We start from the raw sequence: 20,415 nt of genomic DNA, 5'->3' as shown, positions 1-20,415 counted from the left end.
AAGAGGTAGAGAAGTGGGGATAAGGATGAGGTTAGGGTTAGGGTTGTGTCTATGGATTTACGGAGAAGGGGAAAGAGAAAATATAAGAAATTAGTCAAATAGCACATCTGTCGTCTCTTCAGTATAACATGAAAAAGTCGCCAGATAGCGTATCGGTCGATCGGTGCCCGTAATCCCTTTAGCTTTTGCCCAGTCGATGCGCAGAAATAACCGCGGCTCGATACAAGTGAACTCTCCTCGCGCTAATGCCTCTTGGGGGATGTACGCGAGGGTGTAGAGGGTAGAAAGAAGGGGAGAAGAAAGTCTCTCTGGCAAGGAATACTTTATGAGGATGACAGATGCGTCCTCGGATTATCCTTTAAACACACACGATTCCTTTTCCCTCTCTCTCTCTCTCTCTCTCTTTCTTTCTCTCTCTCTCTCTCTCTCTATATATATATATATATATATATATCTTTTTCTCTCTCTTTTTCTCTCTTTTTCTTTTTCTTTTTTTTTTTTTTTTCTTTTAGACCTTTCATCCGTTTTCAGGGCAAAAGAATAGTCAAACGTTCTTATGAAAATACAACAAATGGAAGTCCGTATAAAATGGATTCGCACAGCGATAGCATTTCTATGACAGTTTAAGATTAAACTAGTATACTTTAATGCTTTTGTGGAATGTCCTTTTTTCTTTCTTTCTTTCTTTCTTTCTTTCTTTCTTTCCTTCTTTCCTTCTTTCCTTCTTTCTTTCTTTCTTCCTTGGTATTATTGTTGTATATCGTTTTATTTTTTTATTATTATTTCGAATTGAAGTTTGATAACAAAGAGACAAAGAAAGAGAGAGAGAGAGAGAGAGAGAGAGAGAGAGAGAGAGAGAGAGAGAGAGAGAATAGAATATATTTTATTTACTTTATAGTTTATCTTTAATATCACAAATTCCTTATCTACTAGTTCATATTAAATTTCGATATTGTTAAAAATAATACCATTACTTTATCTGATAATATAATAAACTCGAAAAAAAAAAAAAACAAACGATGAATCGCTTCCAGTATAACGAAATAATAGAAATGTTCCCATTAATTTCACCATTCGAAATGTCTTCATTATTATTTTTGGATAACGCGCGTATAAAAGGATCTAAAGTTGCATCGTTCGAAACAATTAGAAATAGAATTACATGGATATTTGAGTCCAATTGATATTACAAAGATTCGTATATAGATTATCTACTATATTTGTGTTCTATATGAGCTATCATCAAGAATTCTATTTGATCATAGACATACGCATATATATATATATATATATATATATATATATATATATATATGTATATACTTTAACCATATTGTATCTTTCTATTTCGTTGCCTAATGTAGACAAAAGGATTGAATTTGTCCATCGGCCAGTAACAAACCGAAATCCCGTTTGCTATACGGCGAGCTCGAATTTTCGGTACTTTCACATAAAACAAGCCGTTCGAAGCAAATTTCCATTAATCATCCCCTCCCCCTCCCTCTCTCCCCCGCCTGCCCTCGCCCACCCAACCATCCACCCCACGCATTGCGTTCGAAAGGTAGAGGTGTACGGTACTAGAACGGCCAACTATTTTCCCTGTCGTCGCTCGGCAGCTCGTAACGCGAGGAAATTAGCGCTTTATAACGCTCGGCCTCCGATAATCGTATCGGCCGCTCATGGTCGTTATACTGCCGATTTGCCTGGGGAACCTGTCTCTATGCCGTATCTCTTTTCACGTGCTCGCTCGTGAAGCACCACATCACTTCACACTTTTTTCTTTTTTAATCTCTCCCTTTTCTCTCTCTCTCTCTCTCGTTTCGTTTCGTTTCGTTTCGTTTCGTTTGTTTTATTTCCTTTTTTTTTCATTGTTTTTTTCTCTCTTTTTTTTTTTTTTTTTTTTTTTAAGACATTCCACACTCACTAAGCCAAGCTTTGTTCATGACATAGGATAGTATCGTTTGATTCTTGTCACGTTATCAAAGGAAAAAAAAAAAAAAGAGAGAGAGAAAAAAAAGAGCAAAAGAGAACCATTTCGTCAAAGTTATTACCGTCATAATAGTGGACTGTTAAGATACAAACTGGTATTATCGAGTTCGAGAAGTTTTCGTGTCACGCAACAAAACCCTTTTTTTGAAAGAGATCAAAAGTTAGTTCCGTCGAGCGAATATATAAAATGAATTTTATTGTTCGTTATAGAGCTACGATACAAGCCGCGATAGTTATTAATGTATTAAAAAAGAGAGAGAGAGAGAGAAAGAAGAAAAAAAGAAAAAAGAAAGAAGGAAAGAAAGAAAGAAACAAAAAATGATAGAAAGAAAGGAAGAAGTATGAGTATAAAAAAAAACAAAAAAAAAAAAAAAAAAAAGGAATAAAAAAAATACATTCGTTTGCCAGAGGCATTCCACTTTTCGTTTCGTCGGCAAATCCGCGAGAAAAATTGGCCGCGAGCGGTCAAGCGTGGATGCTGAAAACCATTACTCCTCTCGACTACAAATTTCTCCTGTGAAAGCTTGGAAAGGAACGTGCCATGAGAGTTAAAATGGCGGTCTCTATGTAACCAACTGACGCTATCCCGCCAACGGCTTCTCCTCGTTGGTTGCCGTACAATGACACCGTGACGTGGAACGAAATATTCTTACGAGCTTGACTTTTCTATCGATCTCTCTCTCTCTCTCTCTCTCTCTCTCTTTCTTTCTCTCGTTCTCTTTTTTGACGTCGCTTAGTGTGTACTCGGCGTTACATAAATCGACGCCTCTACGTTCTTCGAACACGCGACGTTGATCTCGTTCAAGAGACAAGTCCTTTCAAATGTCAAATGAAATGTTGTAACCAAAGTTGTTATCATCGAAAAAATATAATGGAATTGAAAAAGTGTCAAATTTTTTTTTTCTTTTTTTTTTTTTTTTTTTTCAAATGACATACAGGAATAATACGATAATAATTAACAATTGATAGATCGATTATAGAAGAAATGATTGTTACGATAGAGTTCGATTGACAATGGATGACTATCAATTTCTATGTACTTACATATTTTATTTCAAACAATTTTATAATCTCCTTCGTTACACTTGGAAGATTACAATTTTCTATGTGTACGTGATAATTGTTAAAGTGTTAAGAATTTTATTAAAAACAAAAAAAAAAAAAACCAATTTTATAATTTTACATTTTTCTACGTAACAAGGAACATTAAGAGATAAAAAATTATCAAGGGTTTAACGATAAGAATAATGTATAACGTGAGAAGGTCAGACTGCGATAAATTTTCCATTTCTTATCTTTTATCGAAGGAAAAATTAATATTGAAATATTAGATGAATATTAGATTCGTAAATCGATTTATTGCAAAATCAATTTGCAATCTATATTCAATCCCTTTTCGAGAAGATAAATAAGGAACGTCAATAAATAGGAAGATATATATATATATATATATAAAAAGAAAAAAGAAATTATATATATATATATATATATATATATATATTTGAACGAACGTTATTAAATATATTTCTATAATATAATTATAATCTATTATCAATGTGATAATTTGCGAATGAAACGTAAATGTTTTTCGACGAATGAAACGTAAATGTTGTTCGACGAATGAAATGATTTTTAACGTAATAAAAATTGAATCGTTAGATGAATATAATACTCTTAGTTAGATTTACACAGCTGTGCATTTCGTTTCTATGGGATTTCTACAAAGACCAACGTCATTGCGATTCCGTCTGATCTAACGTTAAGAGAAGATATAGGTAACTTAACGTCAGGAAAGATATATTTAACCGATAGGCTGGATTTCTTTTATCGTTCGATATAGAAACTAGTGATTCTCGAGGCACGAGGTGGCACGGAACCGGTGCTTTTCCACTGGGAAACGATACGTCTGACCGTTTGATTACCCACGTTATACCCTCGAGCTCTCGTAATTACCAGTCGAACGCGATATTCGTCACGCCATCTGGCATATCTCAGAGTCAGAGCGTGTGTAACGCCGTCGATCCTAGGACGTAAAGGGCTAAGAACGTTAAGCCAATCGAATATTCAGCCCTTTCTTTCTTTCTTTCCTTCCTTTTTTTTTCTTTTCTTTTTTTTTTTTCTTTTTTTTATAGTAGCGAGAATACTAACCCTTAGTGGTGTTTTATCTCCTCTTACCATTCCTCCTTCCTTGTTCTTCTTCCTCCCTTTTAGTTTTATTCGTCGCGTCATCTGTTTCTCTTTTTTCTCCCTTTCTTTCTTTCTTTCTTTCTTTTGGTTACCCTAATAGCACGCAACATATGTAAGTATATATCACAACGTTATTGTCATTTCTTTTTTGTTCCTTTTTTTTTTTCTTTTTATTTTATTTTTTTTTTTTTTTTTTTTTTATTATGAGAAACGTACGAAACTATCCTACGAGATCTTATTATTTTATATAAAGGGAATATGGAGGGATGAAACGAAGAGAAAAATTTTATTTTTCCATTAGCCGAATAATATCTGTCACTAATAACACTCGTCTACCATTAGAATCTTTCTTTTATTGTATTTCCTTTTTGCAATGAGATATCATTGTAATGGTAAGGACAAGGGTGTAAAGGTGAAATTCACCGCAACACAATTGAGACATTAAAGTTCGAACAGATATTCTCTCTCTCTCTCTCTCTCTCTACGTTTACGATAGATGTCATACATCTACATGCAAGTGGACAAAGGTCATCTAGGGCATTCGACTCGATCGACTCTATACATAGATATACCTACTATTATACGATAGGCTTTCGTTTATCTAACTCCGCGTTTTAACGTTTCGCTTAGTTCCAAGTAGTATTAAAATTTAATTGAAATCGTTAAGATGGTTTTGTCGATGAACAAATTTCTTTCTTTCTTTCTTTCTTTCTTTCATTTTTTTCATTCTTTCTTTTATTCTCGTAACGTAAACACTTTTCATTGTAGACGTTTGATTAAGATCTAGACGAAGTGGAGGAGAAGGAGGAAGGGGGGAGAGTGGGGGAAGGAGAGAAAACAAAAAATAAAAAAGAAAAACAAAGAGAAGAAGAGGAAAAAAAAGAACAAAAAAAAAAAAAAAAAAAAAAGATTATAAGAGGACGACTCTTGTCTAATTTTCTTTCTTCCCTTTTTTTTACTTATCCTTTGATACATTGATAAATATACGAATAGTATGACCTATATAACTTGTTAGAAAAGGCATTGACGAATCGACCTAGTGGAAAGAAAAAAAAAAGTGTCGTGACGTTAAACCCTCCGTAAAGGTTGGTTGACCTACATAAATTTTTCGAATCCTCGTTGATTCGACGACTTGACCCGTTTTCACCCTTCACTATATGTGTTCACGCCTTTTGATCACGGTATCGTTCACACGCAGAAATTCTTTATTCTCTCTCTTTCTTTCTCTCTCTTTCTCTTTTTTTTTCTTTTTTTTTTTTTTTTTTTTTTTGGTACATACGTATTTCAAAATTAATTTTACGTACAGTTATTCGCTCTTAACAGGTATAGATATTTTTGAATTAGAGAAATGGGTCGGTTATTAATATTCCGTAAGTAAATTTTTGCAATAAAGTTAATCAAGACGTACGAATATCTTATTGATTTGAATATTTCATTGAGTATCACGTTCTACTTTATTCTAAGATATTATTTAAGATGTACAAATGACATTATCGCGTTTTGATTTAATTTTAAATTACATCGATGAAATTTATTGTCGTATCTTAAAAAAGAAGATGAAAAAAAAAAGAAAAAATGTAAAATGATGCATATATACGAAGTTATAATAGTAAAATAAATTGTAAATTTATATTGAACAAAAAAATAAAAAGAAAGGAAGAAAGAAGAATTGAGAATATATTAGAAAATAATTAGTAATAAAAATTCAAAGAAAAAAAGATGAATATAGAATCTTCGTAATCTCATTATCTTCAAAGTTAATATCGTTTAATAATATTATTTTAAATGTTAATATTAAAGGGACAACAATTATTTTATCTGGGTCATGACGTAATATCTCAATTATTTAATGAATAAACGTCATACTATGTAATGTTTTCTGTGTTAAAAAAAAAAAGGATCAATTAAGATCCGATGGATAGGTATAAATTATTTTTTTGAAAAGAAACAACGAACGATCTAAGATTTTTTTCTTTCCCTTTTTTCTTTCGTTCTAATAAGCCGTCACAATCTTCATCGAAATTGAAAATCTGACGTTGAAGAGATAAAGAAGAGAGAATAAGAGAAAGACAAACAGACAGAAAGACAGACAGACAGACAGACAGACAGACGAACGGACGGACGGACGGACGGACGAACGGACAGACAGGCAGACAGACGGACAAACAGACGGACGGACGGACAGATAGATAGACAGACAGACAGACAGACGAACGGACGGATAGAAAGAGAGAAAGAATATTTAGTTTTTTTTCGTTTTTTATTAACCTAAACGTTAACAAAATTTCTTCCTCATCTTTTCTCGTATCAACTAATCTGTTAGCTTATGCGAGTACAAGCTTCCATACGATCCTTTCTAATTAGCAGAGAGAAGACTCGTTATCTCACGTAGGAAGGACGCACGAGTTATTCCCGCATGAAAAAAGGTTATAATACTCTCGAGAATTGTCTTTGCTTGGAGAGTGATTATATCAGATTTTCCAGTAGCGCTTGGCCAGAATGACGCATAGTTCTTCTTCGGTCCAACGTAATATTACAGGACGTTGGTGTTGTATATATTTAAGAGCCCCGAGGACTCGTAACGCGACGAGAATAAACGCATTCTTTTGTCAGAGAAGAAGAGAAGGAAAATGAAGAAGAGAAGGAGGAGGAGGAGGAGGAGGTGGAAGAGGAGGAGGAGGAGGAGGTGGAGGAGAAAAAAAAAGGATGCATATTTGCTATATGATATAAATATCATGAATTATTTATCATTTAAAATAAAGTAAACGTATATAAGTATTACTTTTTACTTCTCTTTCTTCTTCTTCTTTTTTCTTTCTTTCTTTCTTTCTTTCTTTCTTTCTTTTATTTTTTTTTTCCTCTTATTTTATTTATTTTTTCTTTTACTTTTTCCTTTTACCAAAGATATTTTATCATAAGAGGATATGCCAAGGGAAAATGCGATATACATAACGAAAGGAAGGGGGATCAAGGAAAAACGAAAATAGCGAGGAACAAGTGCAAGAAAGAAAGACAAAAAGAAAGAGAATTAAAAAAATAAAAAAGATAGAGAGAAAGAGAGAGAAAGAGACAGATCTTCTCGAGTGGTGGTAGTAGTAGTAGCAGTAGTAGTAGTAGTAGTAGTAGTAGTAGTAGTAGTAGTAATAGTTGTAGTAGAACACCGCGAAACCGAGTCGAGGCGCAATTTTCAGACAATTTCGGGTAATAACTTTTGCATGTGAAATTGGTGTAATACGTTTTCCCAAGCGACCAACCGGTAGCTATATGCATAGCACTATTGGTAGTGTGCGTTATGCAAAGGGCAACTCTCTCCCTTTTCTCTTCTACTTTTCCTCGTGTCCGTAACAATCAGCGTTTATTGCCAGGTCAGCCTTACTCGGATGTGTTATACATAAGTATCTTTGTATATACTATATGTGTACTCACACTCTCTCCCTTCTACCTTTTGTAAATATATATATATATATATATATATATATATATATATATATATGTATACATAATATAAAAAAATATATATATATGTGTGTGTGTGTGTGTATATACTAGAGCTTCTTCTGACTTTTCTCAATATAACTTATTCACGTCTCCAAGCCAAACATCTCGTATCTTTTACTCTAAACTCGGTTCTCGTATTTTCGTCCCACGTAACCCACCTATATCTTCGTCGTTTCACATACTTTTCTCCGCTCGTTCACGCTTGGATCTATTTGTTAGTACGTTTTTCACACGCGATATAGTCCTATACTCCTATCTCCTTTGTCCCTCATGATCTTTTTATTCTTCTCTTTATTACTTTGCTTCTTTCTTTATTTTCCTTTTTTCCATCTCCTCACTTCTTTATTTCTCATTTCTCTGTTTCTTTTTTTCTCCATTCTTTTTCTTTTCCCTTTTTTTTTTGTTTTTCCTTTGTCTTCTTCGATAGAAGTAAATCAAGAGAAACGCTATATAATCAAATATTCCGATATTCCCTCCTATGAACGAATATGGGAGGTTAAAGAAAAAAAAGAAAATAAAGGAAAAACAAAAAAAAAAAAGAAAAAGAAAAAGAAAAAGAAAAAAGGAGAAGGGGAGAAATTCAAGTGAGACCTCAACCCATTTCTGTATTTTTCCACTAGATCGTCAAATATTTTTCCAGAAATCGAGAGGCATCGCCAGAAATAGGATAAGAGGGATAAAAAAGGAACGAACTGGCCGGAAGGGCTTTGCCGATGGATTTTTACCGTCAGAGTTGAACGTAAATGCTCTTTTCGAATTTGATAGCACATCGAAGCTCGGCCATCGCTGCGTCGAGATTTTAAAGGGCGTGCAACTACTACTGCTATCGCTGTTGCTACCGCCACTGCAGCAGCAGTAGCTGCCACCGCCACCACCACCACCACCACCACCACCACCACCACCACCGCCGCCGCCGCTGCCACCGCCGCAGCTGCTACTGCTACTGCTGCTACTGCTGCTGCTGCTGCTGCTGCTGCTGTTGGTTGTGCTTTTCAAACGAAATGCATTTCGTACGAAATTGTCCGTCGTTGTTTGCACGACGAGGACGCGACAGCCGATGGAAAACATAAAAAAGAGCAAAAAGAGTAAAAAAAAAAAAAGAAAAAAGAAAGAAAGAAAAACCAAAAAGGAAGAAGAAAAAAAGCGGAAATAAATTTTTTATTACGGATTTATTTATCCGTCCTACCTTCCGATCTCGATCCCGTGAAATTTTTCAATTTTACGCGTTCGAAATTATTACAAAACGAATTTCTTTCTTTAAACTGGAAACTGACGGCTAACAAAAAGAAATAAAAAGAGAGAGAGAGAGAGAGAAACACAAAAAAGAACACAGAACGAGAACGAGAAAGAAAAAAGCAAAACGACAAAAAAAAAAGAAGGACGAGAAAGGAAAATATTCCAATAGTAATATCGTATTCGAGTTTAGATTTTTACATTCTCGGAATTTATCAAATTGCATTCCATTTCAGTATGGCCATACACACGAATAACGTCACTTCGAATCGAGAACTCGGACCAATGAAGGAATTAAACTTTGTCGAATCGACCGCGTAAAAGGGATCCCAGTTGAATCGATCCTTTATACGTTCCTCTTTTTTTCATCACTTCGAAATTCTTTTTCCCTCGTAGCATCGCCATCATTGGAATTCCAAACGTACGAGTACCATGATATAATTGAAATATTGCTGCATTCTATAGAGTCCAAAGATGAATAGCCATCGAATAATAGAAAGAAGAATAAACGTTCTTTATCTTTATGAAAAAGTATGGGATTTCGTGGAATTTGGGAAATTATCAAATGATAAACAAAAATGAAGGGATGAAGGGAAAAGAATGAATGAATGAATGGGAAAAAGGAAAACAATTATCGGATACGACAATAGATATGTGAAAATTCACGATTAAATGTACTTTTATCATTACGCGAAAGTTCGTGGAAAATTTGTGGAATTCGGGGAAAACGTATTACACGAAAAAAAAAGAAACGAAACAAATTATGGCTCATACGTGGTGGTCATTTGAAAAGTCACAAATTAACATTACACGGTACATGCCGATATTTTTTTTATCCTTATAAAAAAAAAAAAAAAAAAAAAAAAAAAAAAAAAAAAAAAAAAAAAAGAAAAAAATCCGGGAATTTGGGAAATTCGGAAAATGATGGAGAAGTAAAATAAACAAATCAACGAAACAAAAACAAGACACAAACATTATCGACGCTCGTACGCGATATTAGAATGATCACAATTGAACGTTACTCGTTACACGACGGCATTCTTTATCCTTATAAAAAAAGATCGGGAATTTGAGGAATTTGTGGGAATCGTGAAAAAAAGAAGGAGGAGAAAAAAAAAACACAGAGAAAAAAATCAAAGGAAAAAAAGAAAAAAAAAAGAAAAAAAGAATTATCGACGCTCTCTCGGTACAACGGTATTTGAGTATTCACAATTGGACTCCGAAATTCGGTACGCGAAGCGCAAACATTATATTCTAACGTGATAAATTACCGTAGGAAAAGGCAAAAAAGGGATCTCCCCTCGCGGTCCTTTTTTTCCTTTTTTATTTTTTTCCCCCCCTTTCTTTTTTTTTTTTTTTACACTTTCACGAGTGTTACGTTACAATGACACAAGAATTTTTATGAATGGAAAAGAGCTTTGGTTGAAATTCCTGTTTGCAAAATTTAAAAAATAAAAGAATATACAGATGTGAATCCGGCGATCTAACAGCGCCAAGCTAACTCTACTATCTCATTGTCTGTTCACACGGTGACCGAACGAGTTAACGCGCTTTATTTTCATCTACCTCACGAAGAAACCTTCTCTCCTCTCCTCCCCTCTCCTCTTCTCTTTCCTATCCTATCCCTTCCCTTCCCTTTTCCTTCCCATCCCCGTCCATCTTTTCTTTTCTCTTTTCGTCCCTTTCGTTCTATGCTTCTCGGATATCCGGCATAGTAATAAATTCTTTCTCCCTCTTCTTCATCATCCGGCATACCTTGACTTATACTTCATTCGGGTGTAAATTTGCACGCGTATAATGTCAGCCGTCTTTTCCATGCATACGAGATAACGAAAATGTAACTATAAAGATTTCTCTATACAAAAAGAGAAATAATGGTGGAGGAGTAAGAGTGGGAGGAAGAGATGATGGTAGAGAAGAATGTGAAGGACGAGGAGAAGGAGGAACAAGGGAGCTTGAAAGCGAAATAATATACGATGAATGTAAGATTTTAAAGTGGCAACGACGAAATAGAAACCGAGTATCGTTAAACGAATACGCGATTTCTTACCAGACGTCTTGTATTTTCTTTTTTTTTTCTCTCTCTCTCTCTCTCTCTCTCTCTTTTTTCTTTCTCTTGTTTTTTTTTTTTTTTTTTTTTTTTTTTTTTCTTTTTCACCTTCACATATTTCATCTTCTTATACGTCCTTTTATATATTTCACGAACGATATTTCACGTATAATTGAGTTGATCGTTGAACAAATTAAAATCTTTGCTTATCAATATATCCGAATTAATGTAATAAATAATGTAGCGTTAATTAATATAAAATATAATAGATATTGTATGTAATAGAAAATTATTAACATGGTTGCTAACATAAATTTCAGAACATTAACATTGTCGTAACAGATATTATAAATTCACTGATATTATATAGAAATCTAAAGCGTATCACGAAGTGCAAAACGTTGTTACGATGTATAAAATAGATCGTTTATAATCGAATTGTCACTTAATCAAAGTACGATTAATTAAAATATTAAAACGTTTCTTTGGCTGTTTTCTTTTTTTTGTCTTTTTTCTTTCTTTCTTTTTTCTTTTTTTTTTTTTTTTTTCTTTCCTCGAATCGCTGACGAAAAATTTGCTGACGTGGAGTTGAAGTAGATTAAAAAAAGAAAAAAAGAAGAAAAAAGGAGAGAGAGAGAGAGAGAGAGAGAAAAATAAATAAAATACTACCAATGATCGTAACAGACTTTATGATGTTAAAAATGATCTGACCAATAGGAATTTAAAACGTATCACGAAGAGCAAAACGTTGTTACGCTTGTAACGCGCGGTTTCGATCGAGGCAGGAAAAAGAGAAACGATATACCGATCGGTATCGTTAATTACAATGAATTACGAGAAACAGCTGCCTCGAAAATATCGCAAAGCGTGTGCCTTCGAACGTACACGCGCCATATGCGTTTCACTGGTTGCACGTTTACGCGAGAATCGCGGTAAAGGGGCTAAGGGGTGCGAGGGGGTGGGGAGGGGGCAGGAACGGAGGAGAGGGATGATTGTACGAGAGGTTTGAACGAGATAGATCGGGGCAATAAATTTTGTACAATTGAAAACCGCGCGACAATGAATTCTCAGGTGTAACTATAACGACAATACACACGTACTAATAAGCGACATAATTGTATTTCCAATTTTAATATCACCCTTACGATTATTCCCTAATCGATCTGGTGATTTGGAAAATTTTTTGAAAAAAAGAAAAAAAAGAAAAAAAAAAGAAGAAGGTACGAATATTAATCCCGATGATAACGATCAAAATGATTTACGATTTAGTCTTAATCTAATATACGAGATAATTAAAGTATATCACCAGTACAGTATACTCGTTTAATAAGATTTAGTATTGTATCGGTAGATCTTAATACGATTCGTGATCGAATGCGCGATGATCGATATCGCGTGATTTGGCGAAAAAAAGAAAAAAAAAAAAATCAGAAAACATCGAAAACGAACGAATGAACGATAAATCGTATGATAGCGATCTAAACGAATTCGATTGAGTGTAAAGATAATACGGGATAATTAAACGATCAATAAGCGAGCATCGATGTACGAACGATACAACGGAAGTATTTGATACGATTCGACATCTCATTTTGAGGGGATTCATTTTGTGATTTTAAACGATATTCTATAATCAAAAGTGAAATAATAATTCAAAACATTCTTTGTTTTTTTCTTTTCTTTTCTTTTTTTTTTTTTCCAAATCTAATCGATCATAACGTGGCCCGAATATAGAAAGTTACATGTTATAGAGGCAATTCAACGGGAATACTCAGGACAGAGTTCGTGTTAATGCGGAAAATCCTGACTAAAGCTCCCATTTAACAGGCAAGATTACGGGTAATACACCTGATAAGGATTATAGAGAGAGACAGAGACAGAGAGAGAGAGAGAGAGAGAGAGAGACCTCGTCTCCTTTCCCCACTTACACCCCTCGTTTCCTTCGCGGCAACCTCTCGTAAAATGAAATACCTGGGTCGAGACCGGAAGAGTGGGTCTTCGCATAACGGAATTGTCCTCGTCTTTGAATAATTAAGCTTCTTTGCCTCGCGGCCAAAGCTCCGAACCGGCGATCCCGCGCTTTGCAAGACCTTAGGGAATGAGAGAGAGAGAGAGAGAGAGAGAGAGAGGGGAGGGGGAGAGTTAGAGGGATGAAGAGAAGTGACTTTATCAAAGGTACATTACTAATTCTCGTCCCATCGAATTAAACGCTTGGGACGTGCAACTTTCGCAAGTCGGTCCTCTTCCTCTTTCCCTTTATCCTCCTCACCCTCCTTACGACCTTTCTTTATTTTATATCTTCTTCGTTTTAACAATTCCTCCTCCTTCTACTCTTCTTTTTCCTCCTTTTCCTTTTCCATTCCTCCTCCCTCATCCCTTTCGCTACTTCTATATCGTCTTCTCACGTAAAGGCTAAGAAATGCCCTCTTGCATCGTGAAAACGTAGGTACTTCGTTAGCCTGACGTAAACTTTCCCTTAATTATCAACGAGCAAACCAAGAAGAAACATTCTCGAAGGTTTCTCGGCTTTCGAAACTTTCAACTTCAACGACGTAATTATCGAACAACGGGCTAGATCTAGAACGAAATGCACATTTGCACCGTATAATCGTTTCCCTTACGTATATATATATATATATATATATATATATATATATATATATATATATATATATACTATTTGCCGAAATTAGGGTTATAAGATATATTGACAAATTGCCGTTCATTAGCGTTATATCACGAAGAATCATCGATCGTATATTAATCTAATTGGATTATTTCATCTATCTTCTCAATGATTTTGTTTCGTTCATTTTTGGAGCTCTTTTTTTTTTTTGTTTTTTTTTCTTTTTTTTTTTGCAACGAACGTAATTGAGATTATTAGAATCTCTTGATCTATTTATAATCTTAAATTATTTATAATCTTAAATTATGTTGATTTTTTTCTCTCTTTTTTTTTTCTTTTTTTTCCAATCACGCATCGATGATGCATTATCAAAAAATAATTAATGACAAAAAGTAATATTATTGATAATGTAACGTCGAAATTGCGTGAAACAATTAGAAGGAATAAATGTTAGAACTATAATATCCTAACCACCACAGCTAATCTCAAAACGGATAAATAAGCAAACAATATTCAGGGAGTACATGGATAATGGAACTAACACGTTTCGACAGCAAGCGTTAGGTAGAGCAATAGGATGTCGATGAATCAGCGATAATATCCGAATCGAAATTGGATATTTGATAAGCAAACGCGATGTAGCTAATCTCTCGTGCGTACCTACCGATACGTTAGATATAAATCAATTGATACGTTTAGTAATAAAATTGAAATAAAGTGTTAACTCATTGTGCGCGCTCGTGTGCTTCTGTGTGTGTATGTGACTAAGTGTATGTGTGCGTGTGTGTGTACATGTGCGTCCTGTATAAGTTTCAAATTAATAAAACGATCAATCTTAATTAGAGGAAATCAAAATATTTATCTCGATGCATTTTTATTTTCATTGATCTTTTTTAAAAGCTACGAATCGATATATATATATATATATAGATATATAATATTCAAAACTACAATGGATTCTATGCATCGATAATTGTTTTTCAACTGAAACGTTTGAAATTCTTTATTACTTTACCATACGCCTATTTGTATTATTACATAGATTCGATAAAAAAAATATTTATTGGTTTTGACGTTGAAAATTTTCAAAAAGAATTATAGCATATAATATAAGTGCCCTCTCTCTCTCTCTCTCTTTCTCTCTCTCTCGTACAGCTTTGTTTTAGTCATACGTCGACGAAGAAACTTTTCTTCTGAAAATTGCTTTCCACGTCACGATTCAAGCATCCAGTAATACAATGGTATCATTATTACAAAGAAGAAAAGTCGACGTTGTTAGAGAAAAAGAGAGAGAGAGAGAGAGAGAGAGAGAGAAATCCGTTGTGTATTCTTTCCCATAATATCACGCAGTATAAAATGAAATTTTTCGTTTCGAGTAAAATTCGTGGATACTAGAGAATAACTATACGCGAGTTGACTTTGATATTTTAAAAGGAAAAAAAAAAAAAAAGAGAGAACAAAAGAAACTAACATCGTAAGAGGATCGTTCGTAATGCAGGAAGATGTAAATTTATAGTCGATTAATTGCATTTCGTTAATGGCTAAGTTTGACGTTAATATTAATGGACAGTTTCGCTTAACAGCAGATATTACTGGTTTTATTTCGTGACTTCGTTATATTTTACGTAACCAATGAGAAAATGGTTGAGTAATTTTCTCGATCAAAAAAAAAAAAAAAAAAAGAAAAAAAAAAAAAGAAGAAAAAATCAGGAAACGAGAAAAAAACAGAAAACAAAAACTGTTGAAAATTTATTGCATTTGAAGAAAATCGCAAGAAAAATACAAATTCGATAGGTGAGAAAATAAACATTTTTACGAATAATTTATTTCACCTTTGTCAATAGATTAATCTTAGCTAAATGCAATTAAGAATTATTCGAACTATTCTAATTATTCAATTCTTCTCATGAACTATATATCGATTCTATATATCGAAATCTATATATCGATTGTACGATTTCTCTTCCATTTTATCTGTATATCAAAAAGTTAATTAGGTATGAGCCCATTGCGGTGAACCAATTGCGAATCGCATTCTCTCTCTCTCTCTCTCTCTCTCTCTTCTTTTTTTAAGTGCTCATAACTGTCTTTTAATATCGACGTCAAACATAAAAATACTCTAAATAATGTTTTATCCATTCCTGCTATAATTCTATTTAACTACAGCAGTTAGAATATTTAATTTTCCTGCCTTCATTCTTGTCTCATTCCAAAAAAAAAAAAAAAGAAAAAAAAAAAAAGAAAAAAAGAAAGAAAGAAAAAAAAGAAAAAAAGTTTACGCGGGTATGTCTAACGCGTGTCTAACGATTAAATAAAACAAAAAAAACAAAAAAAAAACAAAAAAGAAGAAGAAAGAAAGAAAAAGAAATAAAAAAGAGACTTGAATGAGTAGATACGCGTAATAGAAAAGAAAAAGTAAAGAAGGATAAGAACAAACACACATAAAAAAAAAAAGAAAAAGAAAAAGAAGAAAATAATAATTACCCGATAAAATAAACACTGGATACGATAACATCCACGCGATACCCATCTCGATATATCTCGAAATCGTCTAAGTAATTCGTAGATGGATCGATGAAAGGGCAATTGACGAAATTATACGTCGAGGAATAGAATGAATGACCGACTACCGGTGGATGGTCCGTTCGGTAACATCCAACGACGTAGGCTATCCCTAAATTCTAATAACATGTCATGATTTTACCTAATAACAGTGATCCGATTTCGGCTCATTTAAATATTGTACTATGTTAGAATATAACGCCATAGGTCGTTTGCACGTAATTTAAACGTCTCGATGAAATATTCAATAGTCTTGTAATTTCTTTCTTTCTTTCTTTCTTTCTTTCTTTCTTTTATTTATTTTTTTTCTAATCGGAAAGCAAAAAGGAAAAGAAAAAAAAAGGAATAATGAAACGTGGCCCATTAACGATATATTACATGTCTTTTTTGTAGCTACGAAAAGAGAGAAAAAAAGGGAAAAAAAATAAAAAGAAATAAAAAAAAAAATAACCAGATCGAAGAAATACCTCGAAGTATATTTAATCGGATAAATGAAAAATCCTTTTCATCTCGCAATTATATCGATCGATGTTTACGAGTGAGAAACGATCAAAAACGGATTTAATATTTTAAACGTTAACGCGTAAGAGTTATTATACACTATACATCTATTACGTGATTGTACGTTCTATTATATATATATATATATATGAACGTTGCATTCATATGTATTCACACGTAGCAGTTGAACATAGATATCTGTATACATATTTCTATGTGACATAAATACATATATAGTTCGAAAATTCAACGATTCAATATCTCTATCTGTCTTGGTTATATACGGGCGTATCTAGAGAAATTTTCACGATGGAACACAAATAGAAAGAGTATCGTTACCGTTAACGAACCATCGATTTCCATAAATTGAATTCTCACACGATCGTATAGTACCTACCAAAAAAAGAAGAGAGAAAAAATAAGCGGGAACGGCGGGTTGCTTCCTCTTGATCGTAGGCAATAGAATATGTATAATTCTATACAGTCACACCGAAAGATCCTTCGGAGAATTGAGTTTATTATTTTAATTGTTTCTTCCCCTTAATTTTTTTCTTTTTTTTTTTCTTTTCTTTTTTCTTTTTTTTTAGTTCGTAAAACTCGTGGATGAGGATTAACACGGGCGTTTCTTTTTTTTTTTTTTTGAAGTAACGAAACTCGATCGAAGGAAGTTTATTCGCGCACTTTTTCGCGCCGTTCGCCGCAATGACGATAACACAATGCGGCGCGGATATGATAAGTTCGTAATAATAATTGAAATTATTCAAGTCAGTTGAAAAAAAATGATTAGTATCATTGAAACGAAAAAGAGCCGAGAGTACACTTGATCGAACGTATATTTCTTTTTTTCTTTTTTTTTATTTGGTGATAACACATTATTACTTGGTCCTTTTTTATTTTATTTTATTTTTCTTTTTTTATTTTTTTTTTATTTTTTATTTTCTCTCCTTTTTCTTCTATCTTCTTTCTTTTCTTCTTTAGTCCATCGAGATCATTCAATTAACTTTCTCTTTTTTTCCTCTTCTTTTTCTTCTCCTCTAAGCGAACGATCACTTTCACCAATAACACCATCGATCGTATAGATCTCGAATGTTCACCGTAAGATCCATCGATGCAAGAAAGATAGAGAGGGAGAGAGAGAGAGAGAGAGAAAAGGAGAGGGAAAGAGAGAGAGAGGGGGGGGGATAGGGAAGAGAAATATAATAAAGAGATAAGAATGGAAAAAAATAATTCAACGATCGAAAGAAACACTAGATCGATCGTCCATCTTCGTCCTTAATGATATCGCGCGAATCCTCATCCCGTTATCCCGGAGTAGAGATCACTCTTTCGTAGCTCACTGCTATCCGTCACACTCGCGAAAAGAGGTCAAAGGTAGTAGGACTATTTTCAGGATACTCGGCTCCTCCCATTAGAGTATAGAAAGAAACTCTTCGCAGTCCAAGTATTTTTTCCTCTCTCACTGTCTCTCTTTTCCTCTCCCCCCCTCTCTCTCTCTTTCTCTCTCTCTTTCTCTTTCGTATCGTCGAGAGGAAATTAAAGAGGAAAAAAAAGTAAAGAAAAGAAAAGAAAAGAAAAAAAAAAAAGAAATAAAACGATAAAGCGAAAAGAAAAGAGATAAACAAGAGGGATGAACGATTAAGAAAAACCAAAAAAAAAGGAAATAAGAAAGAAAAAAAACTGCTCCGGTCTTCGACGGGAGTTTAAAAGACGAGGGACGAAAGAAAAATCAAAATTGAAATCGACAGGTAGAAGGATGAAGAAGGAATGAAATCAGACAATACATACGCAAGGAGAAAAAGACGAAAACAAAAAGGAAAAAATGAAAGAAGAAGAAGAAGAAGAAGTAGAAGAAGAAGCAGAAGAGAGAGTGAGAGAGAGAAAAAAGGGAAAACGAAAGAGCCAAAAGAGAATGCAACGAAAAATGGGGCGAGGAGAAATCAAGAAGAAGAAAAAAAAAAAAAAATAAGAAAAAAGAAGAAAAGAAAAAAAGGAGGGGGGAGGGGAGGAAAAAAAAAAGAAAAAAAAAAGGAAGAACGCGCGAACAGGTTTGCGACGTCACTCTTTAAACAAATTAGCTTCCTTTGAAAATTCTTTGTTTGCTGCCGCGAGGATGCGCGCGAACGAGCCGCCAAAGAACGCGCCTCGAAAAGGGGGGTGGAAGGGGGAGAGTATCTATGTATACGCGGATGTTAGCCGAGCGGGTAAAAGGGTACGAACGAACGAACGAACGAACGAACGAATGAACGAACGAACGAACGAACGAACGAACGTAGGAACGTAGGAACGTACAAGAGAGACAACGAGAGAACGAGGAAACGAGCGAGAGAGCAAGCAAGCGAGCGAGCGATGGTTATGCGCGAGCGACGCGTCGTGTTGTTGGAAACCGACTAAACCCCGAGAGCCGTCCTGCACCCCCGGATGCCGCGCATGCCCCTTCTTCGAACCCTACGGTAACTCTCTCACTCACTCTCTCTCTCTCTCTCTCTTTCTCTCTTGCTCCTCCTTCTCCACCACTTCCAACCTTCTCTCATCCACCTCTTCTCCTCTCTTTCTCCACCACCTCTGCTTTCTCCTCTTTTTCCTCATCTTTCTCTTTTTCTTTCTCTTCCTTCTTCTCCTCCTCCTCTACAACCCAACACGTGCCGCCCCCAAAACCACGGTGACTTCATCTTTTTTTTTTTTCATATCGTATAAGTACCCTTCCTCTCTCTCTTTCTCTCTTTCTCTCTCTCTCTTTTTATTTTTCTATCCCGTCTATTTTAGCCCTTTTTTCTTTATACCCCTTTTGTTCCTATTTTTCCATTATTATTCTTATTATTATATACCCTTATTTACAGAGTTATTCGCATCTCGTTGTAATAAGAATTTTCTTCCTCTTAGTTCAACCCAAACGACGAAACCTCAGATATATTTTAGCTATCGGCAATATAGATAACTGATAGGATCGTTAGATGAGTTTAATATATTCCTTTTTATTACAAGATTCTTTATGAAAAGAAAAAAAAAAAAAAAAAAATGAAAATAAACAAAAAATTAAGAAAAAAAAAAAAAAAAAAGAATAAAAGAAGGAAACGCTTTCTCTTTTTTCTTTTTCTTTTTTTTTTTTTTTCTTCTTGCTTTTCTATATTTCTTCTTCCTTTTTCCTTTATCTATACGAGACCACCGTATTACGAGAAACAATTTCAGGAGTAGGTGGGGGGCTGCGAGGGGAGGAAACGAGGAGATATGTAATGATTAATCGCAACGCGATAACGAGAAGTTTCGAACGAGTTTATGAGTTTATTGTTAACGATAAACAAAAAAAAGAAAAACAAAAAAAAAAAACAAACAAAAAACAAAAAAAAGAGAAAAAAAAATGAAAACCTGCCGGTGGGTTCGAATTATGTTGACCGATACTAGTATATAAACCTGTTATATATATATACATATTTATATAAGTTCATACGTACACCTAGGTATGGAGAATGTTTTTCGATGGTAAAACGATGGAAAATGAAAATTTCACGAGGGTTGAAAGATATAGGAATATCTTGTGAGAAAAGGTGAATTTGAATTTTCAACCTAAACCCCGAAGCAAACAGGCCAGAAATTGGAGCAACGTTGAAACATATGCGAGATCATCTCTCGTTCGTTTTAAATCATATAAACTTTGTGATAAATACGAAACTGTACATGGTACATGTATCTCTTGTGTATATATATGTATATATATATATATATATATATATATATATATATATATTTACACACATACACATATGTATAATGT

The 20,415-nt window shown here is 34.1% G+C and overlaps 1 protein-coding gene and 1 pseudogene across 1 annotated transcript in view; one reads left to right on the top strand and one right to left on the bottom strand.

Moving 5' to 3' along the window:
• LOC124432137 (igLON family member 5-like) overlaps positions 1-19,025 on the bottom strand; it is a 72,877-nt gene extending 53,852 nt beyond the window's left edge. Inside the window, exon 1 of the mRNA XM_046980759.1 lies at positions 17,044-19,025. The gene's annotated coding sequence lies outside the window, so the exon portion shown is untranslated. The remainder of the gene's footprint in view (positions 1-17,043) is intronic.
• The window catches only part of LOC124431938, a 76,708-nt pseudogene continuing 65,319 nt past the window's right edge, over positions 9,027-20,415 (top strand).

Source organism: Vespa crabro, chromosome 23, assembly GCF_910589235.1.
Source record: "Vespa crabro chromosome 23, iyVesCrab1.2, whole genome shotgun sequence".
NCBI classification, from domain to species: Eukaryota; Metazoa; Arthropoda; class Insecta; order Hymenoptera; family Vespidae; genus Vespa; species Vespa crabro.
This window is presented reverse-complemented; position numbering and strand designations above follow the sequence as displayed.